Below are 14320 nucleotides of genomic sequence, written 5' to 3' on the forward strand. Positions count from 1 at the left end.
CACAGCATGATGCTGCCACCACCATGCTTCACTGTTGGGACTGTATTGGACAGGTGAGGAGCAGTGCCTGGTTTTCTCCAAACATACCGCTTAAAATTAAGGCCAAAAAGTTCTATCTTGGTCTCATCAGACCAGAGAATCTTATTTCTCACTATCTAGGCAAACTCCATGCGGGCTTTCATGTGTCTTGCACTGAGGAGAAGCTTCTGTCGGGCCACTCTGCCATAAAGCCCCGACTGGTGGAGGGCTGCAGTGATGGTTTACTTTCTACAACTTTCTCCCATCTCCCGACTGCATCTCTGGAGCTCAGCCACAGTGATCTTTGGGTTCTTCTTTACCTCTCTCACCAAGGCTCTTCTCCCCCGATAGCTCAGTTTGGCCGGACGGCCAGCTCTAGGAAGGGTTCTGGTCGTCCCAAACGTCTTCCATTTAAGGATTATGGAGGCCACTGTGCTCTTAGGAACCTTAAGTGCAGCAGAAATGTTTTTGTAACCTTGGCCAGATCTGTGCCTTGCCACAATTCTGTCTCTGAGCTCTTCAGGCAGTTCCTTTGACCCCATGATTCTCATTTGCTCTGACATGCACTGTGAGCTGTAAGGTTTTATATAGACAGGTGTGTGGCTTTCCTAATCAAGTCCGAATCAGTATAATTAAACACAGCTGGACTCAAATGAAGGTGTAGAACCATCTCAAGGATGATCAGAAGAAATGGACAGCACCTGAGTTAAATATATGAGTGTCACAGCAAAGGGTCTGAATACTTAGGACCATGTGATATTTCAGTTTTTCTTTTTTAATAAATCTGCAAAAATGTCAACAATTCTGTGTTTTTCTGTCAATATGGGGTGCTGTGTGTACATTAATGTGGAAAAAAATGAACTTAAATGATTTTAGCAAATGGCTGCAATATAACAAAGAGTGAAAAATTTAAGTGGGTCTGAATACTTTCCGTACCCACTGTATATATATTTGATCTTTAATTTTCAAATCATTGAAGGAAAAGAATTAAAAGTGGCAGGAAAATCATATTATGAAATAAAAGTTTTTCTCCAAAACATGTTGGCCACAATTATTGGCACCCTTTTATTCAATACTTTATGCAACCTCCTTTTGGCAAGATAAAAGCTCTGAGTCTTCACCTATAATACCTGATGAGTTTGGAGATGGAGAACACCTGACAAGACCATTCCTTTATACAGAATCTCTCCAATGCTAGGAAGATTGTTCCAGAGTTTAGGTGTCAAATAGGAGAAGGATCTATCACCTGCGGTTGATTTTGATATTCTAGGTATTATCAATTGGCCTGAATTCTGAGATCGCAATAGATGGGCAGAGGTGTAAAGAGTACTTGAAAGCCATACTTGAGTAAAAGTACAGATACCTTACTGTAAAAGTACAGATACCTTACTGTAAAAATTACTCCACTACAAGTTACAAGTCACCAATTTAAATAAGACTTGAGTAAAAGTCTTAAAGTATCCCATTTTAAAAATACTTAAGTATTTTACGAGTACTGAATGTTGGCTCAAAGATGCACTAGTCCTCAACACAAAGAGATATTGTAGGTCAGTGAAAAAAAAAGTTTATTTATGAGGTTTTACTTTCTAATATAGAAAAGAAATCGAACACCTCAATATTTCAACACGGCAGAACAAAACACAGATCAAATAAGTCTGTCCAACTCAAGTGTTCAAAAAAGGCATAAGTAAAACATTTTCAAAAAGGTCTTTTCAGTAAAATGGACAAAAAAAAAAAAAAAAATCAAATCAGAGCTGACTTTGATATAATGTAACTCTCAGTCTCAGAGAGAGGCAATATTTTTAACAATATAATTAACTTAATATGTTCAACTTTAACAAAAGCTGGTTGTCAAAGTTCTTGGAATTTATTCTAGCTCTTTTTGGACTGAACATGAGGCCAGCAGTGCTAAAGAGTCGCTCGCAAGCAGCAGATGCAGGTAGGGGAGTGTTGAGCCTTAATGACAACTTCAATAGAGGTGGGAAGGTTTTCAGGACACCCATGTCATCACCAGCACACATCAGATAGCCATCAAGCACTGCTGGGCCTTGTTGTGCCTGGGATGACTTCAATGGCTTGAAGAAATCCTCTTCCTCTGAAGAAGTGACATCACTTGTAAGCTGAGAGGTCTCCTCCATATTTCCCTTTATGAAGTCAAGACCTACAATATAATACACATATAGTAATGTTTCTGCAACAATTTAATTCAAATTTTAGTGCTTTTAAAATTATAAAGCTTATATGTACTTATCCAGTTTAAAATATATTATCTCAGCATTCCACGGCCCGAAATAAATAAATGAATAAATAAATAAAATAAAATAAAATAAAATAAAGCAATAAAATAATAATAATAATTTACTGATAAAAGTAAATAGAATATTCCCAAATGTCCCAAAAATTATATGCAATACTAGAACACCCATTATTCCATCTAAATGTTTAAGTTGGTTCCAAAATCAGTTTGTGATTAATTAAAAGAACAAAAACAATCTGCACTAATTAGCATGTCACTGCTCTTCATTTAGTTTTATATGCCTGTCAACAAACCAAGTTTGAGGATGGCAGCATCAGTTGTCCAATAAGTTTTAAACTTCGGAAGCAGGATTGCAGCCACAATCAGCCCAGGATCATTGAGCATGTCACCAAAGCGATTGTTCACACCTGCAAGGATTGCATCTACCAGGCTCTTGCACAGTTTCATGGATATCTTGGCTCATTTTAGTTTGGAAACCATTGAGTGTTGGTACAAGCCAGCCCATATGCACATTGGTTTCTCCCTGCAAGATATTAATCACTTGGCAACAGGGGCCATAGCGGTGACATATTCCTCAAGAAAGGCCTTTTCTGCAGGAGTGAACCTATAAAAGAAAAACCCTGTTTAAGACTATTTAGAGTAGCTGATTACTGCAAAATAGAGATGCTACTCAATCATTATAGACATATATCATCATAGGACAGTAGAACATTTTGCATTGATTTGAAGTGATTTGCTGCTAGCCCTCCTGTATCCCATTTTTGAATTAATATTAAGAAAATATCCATTATTTCATCTGACAATTCAGGATGCCTTGATGGCATACAAATATTCACTTTTGCTGGTGGAAAAAGGCATAAAGTCTCTGGAAGAAACTTTAAAAGAAAAGTCATTACATTATAACATTACTCACATGGGGATTTTGAATTCCGCACAGAGATTCCGGAAAGCACCATCTCCCTTTTCCTTCATGATTTTCAGGATCCTCTCCACTGAAAGAAACAAAGAGTTCCATTGTGTGGTATTTGGACGAATTAAAGGTGATACAGAGGATCTTTTCGTCGACTGAGAAACCAAAGACTGTTACTGGAGTTTTTTAAATGAACGCATGCATAATAACAACCCCCCTCCTTCACAGCTCATTTCGAGGGAACGCCTCCCAAAACTCGTGCACGAGTATTGGAACACGAGTGTTTGTTTACCACCGGCATTTGCTGTGTCGTGTTAGTGGATTCATTATGTCGGACTCACCGCAGGTAACTCATAATCTGCAGTTGTTACTCTTGTCTCCTGAAAAAAACATTGCATGCAGCGCCTGTAGAGTGTGGAAAGTTACTGGAGCACACAGCCGTGCACGTCTCTCACAAGGAACGCCATGGCAGTGATTGACAAGCCAGAGGGCCAATCCGTGCACATCTTTCACAAGGAACGTAATGGCAGTGATTGACAAGCCAGAGGACCAATCGTTTACGTGATGATCGCGTAAACGATTGGCTGATGTTTTTAAGGCCCTACCTCGTGCACAGATGATGTACTGTAATTCCTCAAATTAAAACCGGAGCCTTTATTTACCTGAACTGCAGAAGGTAACAGGCTTTTATTTGAAGCAGGCTTTTATTAGAGGCAGGCCTTTATTTCTAATTCCATCTGTTAAATAATTGTTTTAAATAAACCGTTTCAAATTAAAAGCGATAGCGTTCCAGTGGACGGAGATCATTAATTTAAGAAATATTTGCAAAAATATCACCATATACAACAACAGCCAGAAGGGCGACAGAGCAATTTGGGTCAGAATTACGGAAATCAAACACCACCATTGTGTCAGTTTGAACACTGTAAATGTACAGAGTGATTATTTCAAATACTGGTGCTACAGTATTGCTGGTAGATCACAATAAGAGCTTACGGTAGCTATGTAAAACACATTGCTGGTTTGCAGCACACCAGTATCTGATTAACGTTAAAGACAGTATCTATAACCAGCATGAACATGACAAAAAAATAAATAAATGTTTCCTCAGAGCTACACATAAGTTATCTGTATGAAAACAACAACAACAAATCTGAAGTAACGCTACTCTGGATACTGTAACTTTGATTAAAGTCAGAAGACAAAGTCCTGACAGCACAGTCAACTGCTGGTATCCAATAACATTCAGCTGCAAGCAAAATCCGAACAAAATTGCTTAAAAATAACATTGCCGCAGCTTAACTTGATAAATGAAACGGTGTAATTACCCATATAATATAATATTTGGTGGTCAGTCCTCCTCCTCAAAATCACCATCCTCACCATCATCAAGAACTACAAGTTCATTGTTGAACAGCTGCTCTTCATCTTCCTCGTCCTGAAGTGCTTCGCGCCGGTTCTCCCGGCCCTGCTGTCGGACCTGAACGTCCCTCCCTGAAGCAGAGGATGAGGTCATCTTCGCTCCCGTCAGTTTTCACAGACAGTCCACAAACTTTGAAAGACTTTTTGATCATATCCACTTCCAGTTTGTCCCAGGCGGCGACCACCCAGTCCACAAGCAGGCGTCGGGCGGGGGCTTTTAAGTTACATTCCGGCTGTGTACTCCTTATCTGCATCCCCTGCCATCCACTGATCGTAGGCATTGTGCAGGCTCGCCTTGAAGGGTTGGTTCCACATCACATCGGGGGCTTGGATATATTTAGTGCAGCCTCCCGGTACGAGCGGTACGAGTCCCACGCCAGCAGCCACGGGGTGAAGTTGAATTTCCCCACCACAGACTTCAGCCAGTCAGCCGTGAGAGCATCATTCATCCAGCCATTCACTGAAGTGGTGATTACTGCGCTGGAGATCTGCTGCTGCATTGCCTTCACTTCACGAATAGCCCCTTTAAAAACGATATAAGGCTTCAGTTTGGTGCCGTCGGCTTTGCCAGCGAGGACAACGGTAACATGGCTTTTTTTGTGTCCTGTGGTTTTTAGAGCCACACTCTTTGCTCCTCATGTGTCAACAGTAGAGGGAGACACCATATCGAACCAAACTGCAGTCTCGTCCATTGCAATGATGTCCTTTTCTAAAATCTTTTTAGAACTGACAGCCTTGCTAACATAGTCAACGTACGAAACAAGTTTCTCAGTTAGTAGATCTGGGTCTTTCTGGGCCATGGTGGTGCGACCATTGCGCTGTAGAAATCTTTGTAGCCAACCCCTGCTAGCCACAAACAAATCTCCTCCATCACTCACGGAATTGTAGATCTCCAACGCTTTATTTTGTATCATTTTTCTTGATACTCGGTTGTGTTTGTCCCGCATGGAGTAGATCAAGTCAGGTAACATTGTTTCTAGCTCCAGGCTAACCTTTTTCCTCTCACCTCCAACTAGCCATGCTCTGCTTTTGTCGGCTAATCTTGTCAGCTCATCCTTCTGTTTATTCCAGTATCGGATTCTCCTGGGGTCAATGTCGAAATATCTCGCAGCTTTTTCACCCGAGTTTTCCTCCGCATACTTTAAAACTCTTTGTTTAAATTTTAATTAAAATTTTCGTTTGGGTGCCATGCTCCTCAAGTTCGTTTTCAATAAAGTTGTTGAAAAGTCCGTCACTGGCACTAAATGAGACACGTGTTAAATCCAATGTTGCTACTGCCATCTATTGACACCTGTACATTACGATGAACTTAAATGCACATTATATGAAAGGCACTTAGGAGATTATCCACACAAATTTTCCCCCGGCCTTTATTTGTCCGTGTTGACCACGCCCCCGGTCACTATCAGAGGCCCGGGGTTTATTTGACTACTGGTTTTTGTTTGAGGAATTACGGTATATTAATATTATTTCTTTCAGTGCACCTAATAAATAGTCTTTTATCAGTAAGTAAAGACAGTTTTAAGTAATATTGCAAAAATGTATAAAACAAAACATCCTCTTTAGCACCCTTAACTGCAAACTACATTGCTCTTCCATCATCTCTGCAGCTTTGTTGGACCGGCCACTCTTGATCCACAAGGCCCAACATTTGGAGAAGGATGATCTTGATAACCTTTTGTATGTTTCATCCGTTTGAGCAGTGTCAACATCCACGGTGGAAACCAGGTTCAGAAGATGGCAAGCACAACGCTGGTTCTTGGGCAAATGAAATTCAAGATCATCCATGGCTAGAATTTCAGTAACCTCAATATATTCAATCTCCTCACATTTCTCCTCATCTTGAGTGTCAGATTCATCCTCATCTTCTGATGTGGTTGCTGTTGCACTTTCTGCATTGTTGCCATGTATGTTATCACCTCCGTAGACACGAAATGCTTTAAAAAATTTGATCCATTGTCTGTTGTTATACAGACAACTTTTTTCATGGATCTCAAATTCAGAGTGTACAGTATGTCATGTATCGCAGCTGCAAGTACATCAAAAGTGTGAGACTCCTATAACCGTCGACAGGCAAGTGCTGCAGAGCATCTGTGTAGATTGTCTGGGTCAATCCAGTGCGCTGTCATACCTATAAAGCTGTGACGTCTTGAACTCCAGCAATTGGTGGTTGTACAGATGTATTCCACCCCTCTCATGGCTTCTGTTAAACTTTTCTTAATTTCTCCTGCAGCTTCCTCTATCTTGGCACAGATGGTTGATCGTGACCGTACAGTAAAGTTAGGCTCCAAGTCATGAATCAGGCCCTTAAATTCATCTTTTTCAACCACACTGAAAGGTTGGAGACCGTATACAATGAATCGCAGTACAGCTTTATCAACGGTTGCTTGAGAAATTATCTTGGTCTCTCCAATTTTGAGTTGTTTCATTAGGGGCTCCATATTTTTGCTTACATTCTTTCTCTTCTGAGAGGTCGAGGTCAATTCTGAGTAGTTATTCAAGTGATTTGGATGTTTTCTCTGTAATAAAATTAAACAAAGAGGAGCAGTGTTATTTTTCAACTTAGTAAAATATATATAAATTCACAGCTAAATACACCTGATGCACAATTTATAATCAGTTAGCAGACTTCCCATATAGATCATTCGATTTCAGTGACTACATTCATTCACATTGCACTAAAATTTTAAACTAAAATATAGTCATGTCGCAGTGTTTTTGTTTAACTATATTAGTAACTGTATTAGCTTGTGGTATTGCTAACAAACAGCAAAGTTATGTTAACAAACAATACACTTACAATACCATTACAAAGTCAAACATGGTCTGTATTGATTGATTTAGCTAAACTGACATTAAATTGGCATTAAATAGGCTCTTTCCTCAATGTGTTTCCATAAATTTGACGATGAATTCTTAAAAGCACTTATTTTCGTGGTTCGTGACAAACAAAGTAGACACTGAATCCTGTAAGAGTCATTCTGTACACCGGCAAATTGAAACATTTCTTTCAAATAAGGCCAGGAATGGTTATCATCCGTGCTGGCACTACATGATGTGCTGGCTTCGGCTTCATCAGTGGCTGCAGCCAACGCTAATTTATGTAAAACACAAAACTACATTGCTCTTCCATCATCTCTGCAGCTTTGTTGGACCAGCCACTTTTGTTCCACAAGGCCCAACATTTAGAGAAGGATGATCTTGATAACCTTTTGTATGTTTAATCCACTACATGATGTGCTAGCTTCGGCTTCATCAGTAGCTGCAGCCATCGCTAATTTATGTAAAACACAAAAAACACCTGGCGTTCAGCAAGCTGCTAATTCACATTCACAATGGAGTAGCGCATAATAGGCAAATAGCATCCAGTACCTTCAAAAGCCTGCAGATGGCGATATCGCCTCTTACACCCAATAAAATAAGCCACGGCAGATAAAGCTGACTTGACGTGCACAAACCGGGTGTGTCTCATACGTTCTGAAAAGTGAAGCCACGGGCTCTTTGATTGCCCCCTGGAGGCTGGATGCAGTACAGGTCATAAACCCCGCCCTCTCAATGCAGTTGAATGAGACTTCAGTGAAAACTTAAAAATAAATTCTGCTTCAAATAAAACTTTCTGAAAGATGGTTTTTGTCATTTAAGGTAGTTGTTATCACACTGATATATATTCAATTGTTCCTTTTTGTGATGATTTAGATTTTAGCTAGCAATTTGATGCTATAAAAATGGGGCGTGTCGTCATGATTCGAAGTTGATTGACAATCAACTTGTCTGAGGACTGTCGGAACTTCGAGGGGAGATTGAAGATGTATTAACTGCTAATTTTCGATTTCTTTGTTATTTAACACCAACAAAATGAGTTGTTCAGCAGTAAACTGTACTAACCGACCTACAGGATCTGACAGATCACTGAACTTTTTTTCTGTAACATCAAATGTGGGCATTATAAGCTAATTAATAAATGTTATTAGTTAAGATAACACACCTAATGTTAACCATGTCGGGAAAAAGCAGGTGATCGTTATCTGGCAGTTACTTATTATTTTTATGGGTATAAAATAATAATTAGCAGGACAAAACTAATGATAGCTTACTCTAATTACAGCAATCGATCTCCTGTAACGTTAGTTGAACTTGATTTAACACTAGAAGTCCCAGAGAGCAGCCATTTGGCTTTTCTACCTATAAAACCCGCAGGACAGCCGAATGGCTGGAAGGCTTTAGGCTAATATCCTTAATCAGCTGTGAACAGTTGCTTTTGTTATGTAAACAATGTGGGGCCATGCTGAGCCACTTCAAGGAAACTTGTGTTTCACTTTGCCATCTTAGGGAGAAATCAACACACATGTTTTTTTTCCCTTTGTTGCTGAGATCTATTGATAAAAATAGTACAAAATAAAATAAAGAAACCAACCATTTGTACACATATTTACAAATAATATTAAAAAGTGAGTGAGTACATTCCAACAATCACTCACAATCCTGGCACTGCCTGGCAATATATTATAAATACATTTTGTATATATTCATTATACAGCTATGGAAAAAATTAAGAGATCACTCCAAGTTCAGAAATCAATGTTAAGTGGTCTCTTAATTTTTTCCATAGCTGTATATTAATCTTATATTTGAAATACATCATAAGTCCATTTTTAAAAGTGTTTGAAAGATGGGTTCAAGTGTACTACAAGTGGTAACTAAATACATTTTTCTATACAGAGATAGTATGTTAAAAGCACATTTTAGTTCAAATTCATGGTGTCTCAAAATAGCACAATTAAGTACACTTAGATGTTCTTAAGATTATCTTAAGAAGTACTAAAGAAGAACTTTTAGCATATTAAGTACAAAATAAGTGCACGGAAATAGAGCACTGTACATTATGGAAGTGTAAAAGTGTACTAAAATAAAGTGTATTTTACTGCACTTTTTTTCACCTGGGTAGACACTCCAACACTTTCCGTTTGCATTAAGATTATTTTTATTACCACACTGGCAGATATTGATCATTTTACTTAAGTAAAATGCACTTAATTTAGATCCCCCCCAGGAAACAAGACTAAATATCATATATAATTTTCTCATATAGAAAATCCATCTTGATTTAAGATTTTTTTTTTTAAATTTACTTGAAATCGGAAATCGGAAAAAATCGGAAAAAAATACTTAGTATGAAAAGCATTTTTGCAGTGTGAATGAGTGAGTTAACTTTTTAAACATCACTTGCACTCCCTCATTTCAGGGTTAACATGCTCAGAGTTTTCACTTAACCTCCTTTCTGAAACCGGCCCATGGTCAATCAAGTTCTCTGCTTTTAGCAGGTCTCCCTCCCCCACACATACAAACAAGCCACCAGCAACCATTCACACACACACCCCCAACCCCCCTGCAGATTGCTCAGGTAATGACCATATTTACACATGAATTGATGCTAATGATAGCCAAAAGACTAGCCAGTTAGCATCCACTTGGCTAAAGGAGGGTTACAAATCTCTGGGACTTCTAGTGTTAAAATGGCAGGACCGTTTCTGACGATTTAGAATTGTTTCTAGTGGCATATTATATCGATTTTATCTACTGAATTTGCTGTTTCAAAAATATTATTGCTCTAGAAACAGAATAGCCTATTATTTTATAGGTAGACTTTTAAATAGTGTATAATTTTTATAGTCTTTAAAATACATGAATGATGACGCAGTCGTCTGGGCGGAAGTTTGATATCGCGACTCCGCCTCCGGCTCAACTGACGATTCCTTCTGCGCATGCCCAGGCTCCAAACATTTTTTTTTGACGTATTGCGTAATGTGTCAGCGCCCATTCATCAGCCCATTTTGGCTTCAGTTCAATACAATGGAAGGAAGCGGCGTCGCGTCGTCCATCTTTTTTTACAGTCTATGGCACAAACACACCCTGCGTCCCAATGTCCATACTATCCACCCTAAATAGTATGTGAGATTAAAATAAGTGTGTCCCAAAGCATAGTATGTTGAAAAGAGTATGCCAAAAGTCCCCGGATGGTCTACTATTCCCGGTAGATTTTCGAAGTGTAGATCCGTGCACATAAAGGCTAATATTGCCCACAACCCATTGCGCGTTGGATGAGGGTTCAGTTCAAAACTCCAAACAAGAGTAAAAAGTGTTAAAAAACTACAAAACATGGCGGATATACGCGATCGACGCTGAGAGGTTTGAGTGATCAGTTCAACCTGATAGAAAATATTTATTTAATGTTATCTGTGTTATTTTACATCTGCAAATACCAATGTGGACTTTTATAAATATCAGAATGGCCATTAACTTGTCAATGCACCTTAACATAACATTTTAACATTAAAGAAAGTGGACATTTTAATGTTCTTGGATGTTACAAATCAACGTTCTTTGAACGTTGTATTGATAATAAAATTTAGGTGGTGAGAACGTTGCAGGAATGTTATGCTAACCTTAAAATAACATTTTGCTAACATTAAAAAAACTGGACATTTTAACGTTCTTGGAATGTTACAAATCAACGTTCTTTGAACGTTGTATTGGTGGTAAAATTTAGGTGGAAAGAACGTTGCAGGAACGTTATGCTAACCTTAAGATAACGTTCCAGCAACGTTAAGCAAACTGGACATTTCCACGTTTTTAGAACAATTCAAATAACGTTCCCACAACCAAAAGAGAACGTTTGGAAAAAGTTCTCAGAACATAATTTTGTTTGCTGGGTATGCATTAATATGAGGACTGAGGAGAGTTATCCACATGAAAGACCCGCGATTGCAGATCAACGTGCTGCATTTCTCTCCGATACGGTAGGAAATTAGCTAAATGAAATGTGGAGGATGTAAGATGATTGACAGGCCAGTTTACGGTGACAGGATGCGACAGAGAGCAAAGGGAAGTTTACATGGACAGACACTCGCTCCCTCGATTTTAACTGAGGGAGCGAGTCTACTTCACATGTACACTTCAGGCAGCTCCATAACCCACAATGCAACACGATTATGACGTCACCGCATATCGCGTTTATTTTACCCTACCACAAACAATTCTATGATATATTACTTATTTTTTTAAATATTTAAAACACACATATATACATATAGAATGCTGTAGTAAACAAATTTGTAAGGGGAAAAAATAAATAATAAATCAGCTCCATTGCGGATTCCAAGTGATCAAGGGCTTAGGATGTTCCAGTTCAGCCCATTGCAAAGGTACCGCCAGAAGTGGGCACTCGTGCAACATAAGCAATGACCTACATCCGAGTCAACGAGACCGAGGGAAGTTAGCGAGGGAAGGGCATTTAAAAACCGAACTGGATCGCAGCCCTAGTAGTAAACTTGTAAGTGTACTATTTTAATAGTACACTTCTTTCAGAATATGCATAACAGCGCCCCCTACCATATAGCCTGAAAATTCAGTCAATGGCGACGAAAGAATGAAGAAAATTTGAAGTAAATTCCTATGTACACTACCAGTGGACTACCCTACACAAAAATTCAGATACTCAGAATTAGGAATATATCTGTTTTCTTTATAAATCAATATTTTCAAACAATGTACTTCTATACTATACTTTTATAAATATACTTTTAAGTAGGCTATATATCGATCAAAAGGCCAAATATACGTAGACTTTTCTGTCAGTATAAGTCAAGTATACTTAAGTACAATTTTTAGTATATTTTTCAGAAGTACATAAAGTATATTTCTGAGAAGTATATACAAAGTAGACTGAAAGTATACTTTTTTATTTTTTGTTTAAAAGAAGTATACAAATAGCACACACTAATAAACCTTTTTCGTAAGGTTGGGTTTCCCATGCGGGTTTACAGTAGCTCAAATGCTGCTCCATTTGTGCGGACTGTGAACATGCTTCGGTTTCCTTAGCGACGCATGACCCAGAATGTGTGAGCAGGCTTTTCAGGTTCAATCTGATAACAGTGCAACATGTCACAGACCTTTGTGTGAACAAACAAACTGCATGTAGCCAAAGCTAGCTCTTTAGCAGCCCTACAGGTATATAAATTAAAGCCCTTTACATCAACTGTTAGCTGTTAGCATCCGACTACTTATGCAGCCTTCACGTGCTCTCAAAATTATCGTAAATACGAGTTTCCTTGGAAACAAATGCACATGAACACCCTTTCATTTCAACTTGAATGCAATGAGCTCGTGATCACGACTTCATAAGTAGGAATTATCAAATTTCCGAGAACATGTGAAGGCAGCATTAGATACATTGTGAGTGTAATGTGTTAAACCACTCCTCTCTCTCTGCCTCTCCTCAATCTTGGTTACACCCTCTGTTTGAGCTCTCACATACTATTCTGTCTCCTTTAGGTTGGTACTTCCCCGTATACTTTGATTTTGTGTTATTTCATTTTGACTTTACTCCAAATCTATTTTTATTTAATTTAATTTATGTACCTTTGCTTAGCCAGAATATCCCTATTCAGCTAAGTTGAGTTTAATTAAATTTACAATTGAATTAAATCAATTTGTTTATTTACCTTTCCTTTTAGTTTTCTATAGCTGTAAGGACATTCTACTTTTTTCACCTAATTTTAGTTAGTTTACCATCACCATCTTCTCTCTCTTACGTAGCCTAATCCCTGTTTCGTCTCTACCCCTCCTCTATCATCAGTGCCAGAACCAGTCCATGAAGTACGGCTACTGTTCAAATGCACTGTAGGCCCCCAAAGAGAACTAGAAACACTTCCTATTGTTTCTGTTTATTGACCTTGAGGTGTTTGGTGCGTCCCTGCTAGCTTAGCTATCAGACCCCCTATGGTTTTATGAGTGTACTGCAGCATTTACTTGAACAAGTGACACCTGCTTAGCCATATTTCCTAGCTTAAACTAAATAAGTAAAACCTTCCTTTCTCCCTTTTTCTTTCTGATTACATCTTATTGTTTTTTTATTTTATTTTATTTTTATTTTTATTTTTTTATTTGTTACCCTCGTAGTGACCAAACCTGTGAGAAGAATCCCTCTGCTAAACAGTTCACCAGCCAGAATTCTCAGAGTCTGATAGTGGACTGATTGCTGACCTAGACACCAAACAGGGCAGACATGAAACTCCCTATGTGTACTACCACAGACTCAGACAGGCTTACTTTGGAGCTCGCAATGAACCTGGGTTGGAGGAGAACACCAGCTTCAAGAGCCTTTTCCTCTGAAAACTCCAACCTTTTGTAAGTCACCATTTAGGCATTGCGGCCTGCCCCCACACAATGCCTATTCAACAACTTTGTGACCTGACACAGAAGGCCTTTAACAAACACAAGGCCTCATCAAAAAGGGTTTGTAACACACCAGCAACTGTGAACTGCAAAACCCAGAACCCAGAGCTGGCACTAGAAGGCACACAGTAATGCTCAACAATGCAAAACCCTTCTCCAAAAGGCTCCTAGCCAGCCGAGGACAGAACTGTCACCATGGCACCAGACCTACCACGGCGAGAAGCCATGGATGGGAGCATCCTCATCCTGCAGACACCACAGGATCTCCAACAGCAGGCAGCAACAACCTTCTCCTCCATGCCCTTCACACAGTGGCCATTCAGAGCCTGCGCAAGGACGACTGGACATGCCTGCATCAGACCTGCAGGAGCTTCTAACACTAGTAAGAGAGTTTCTTGAACAGTACTTACCTGAGGAGTACTGGGAAGCATAAGCTTCTGACTGCTCACACAACATCACTCAGACCAGCTCATGTCCAC

The 14320-nt window shown here is 39.1% G+C and overlaps 1 protein-coding gene and 1 pseudogene across 1 annotated transcript in view; one reads left to right on the forward strand and one right to left on the reverse strand.

Annotated features, from left to right (window-relative positions):
- The window catches only part of st3gal1l3 (ST3 beta-galactoside alpha-2,3-sialyltransferase 1, like 3), a 100116-nt gene that overhangs the window by 10232 nt on the left and 75564 nt on the right, over positions 1–14320 (forward strand). The window lies entirely within an intron of this gene.
- On the reverse strand, positions 1833–13805 carry LOC137002120 (zinc finger BED domain-containing protein 4-like; annotated as a pseudogene).

The sequence above is a fragment of the Chanodichthys erythropterus genome, chromosome 15 (genome assembly GCF_024489055.1).
Source record: "Chanodichthys erythropterus isolate Z2021 chromosome 15, ASM2448905v1, whole genome shotgun sequence".
Taxonomy (NCBI): domain Eukaryota; kingdom Metazoa; phylum Chordata; class Actinopteri; order Cypriniformes; family Xenocyprididae; genus Chanodichthys; species Chanodichthys erythropterus.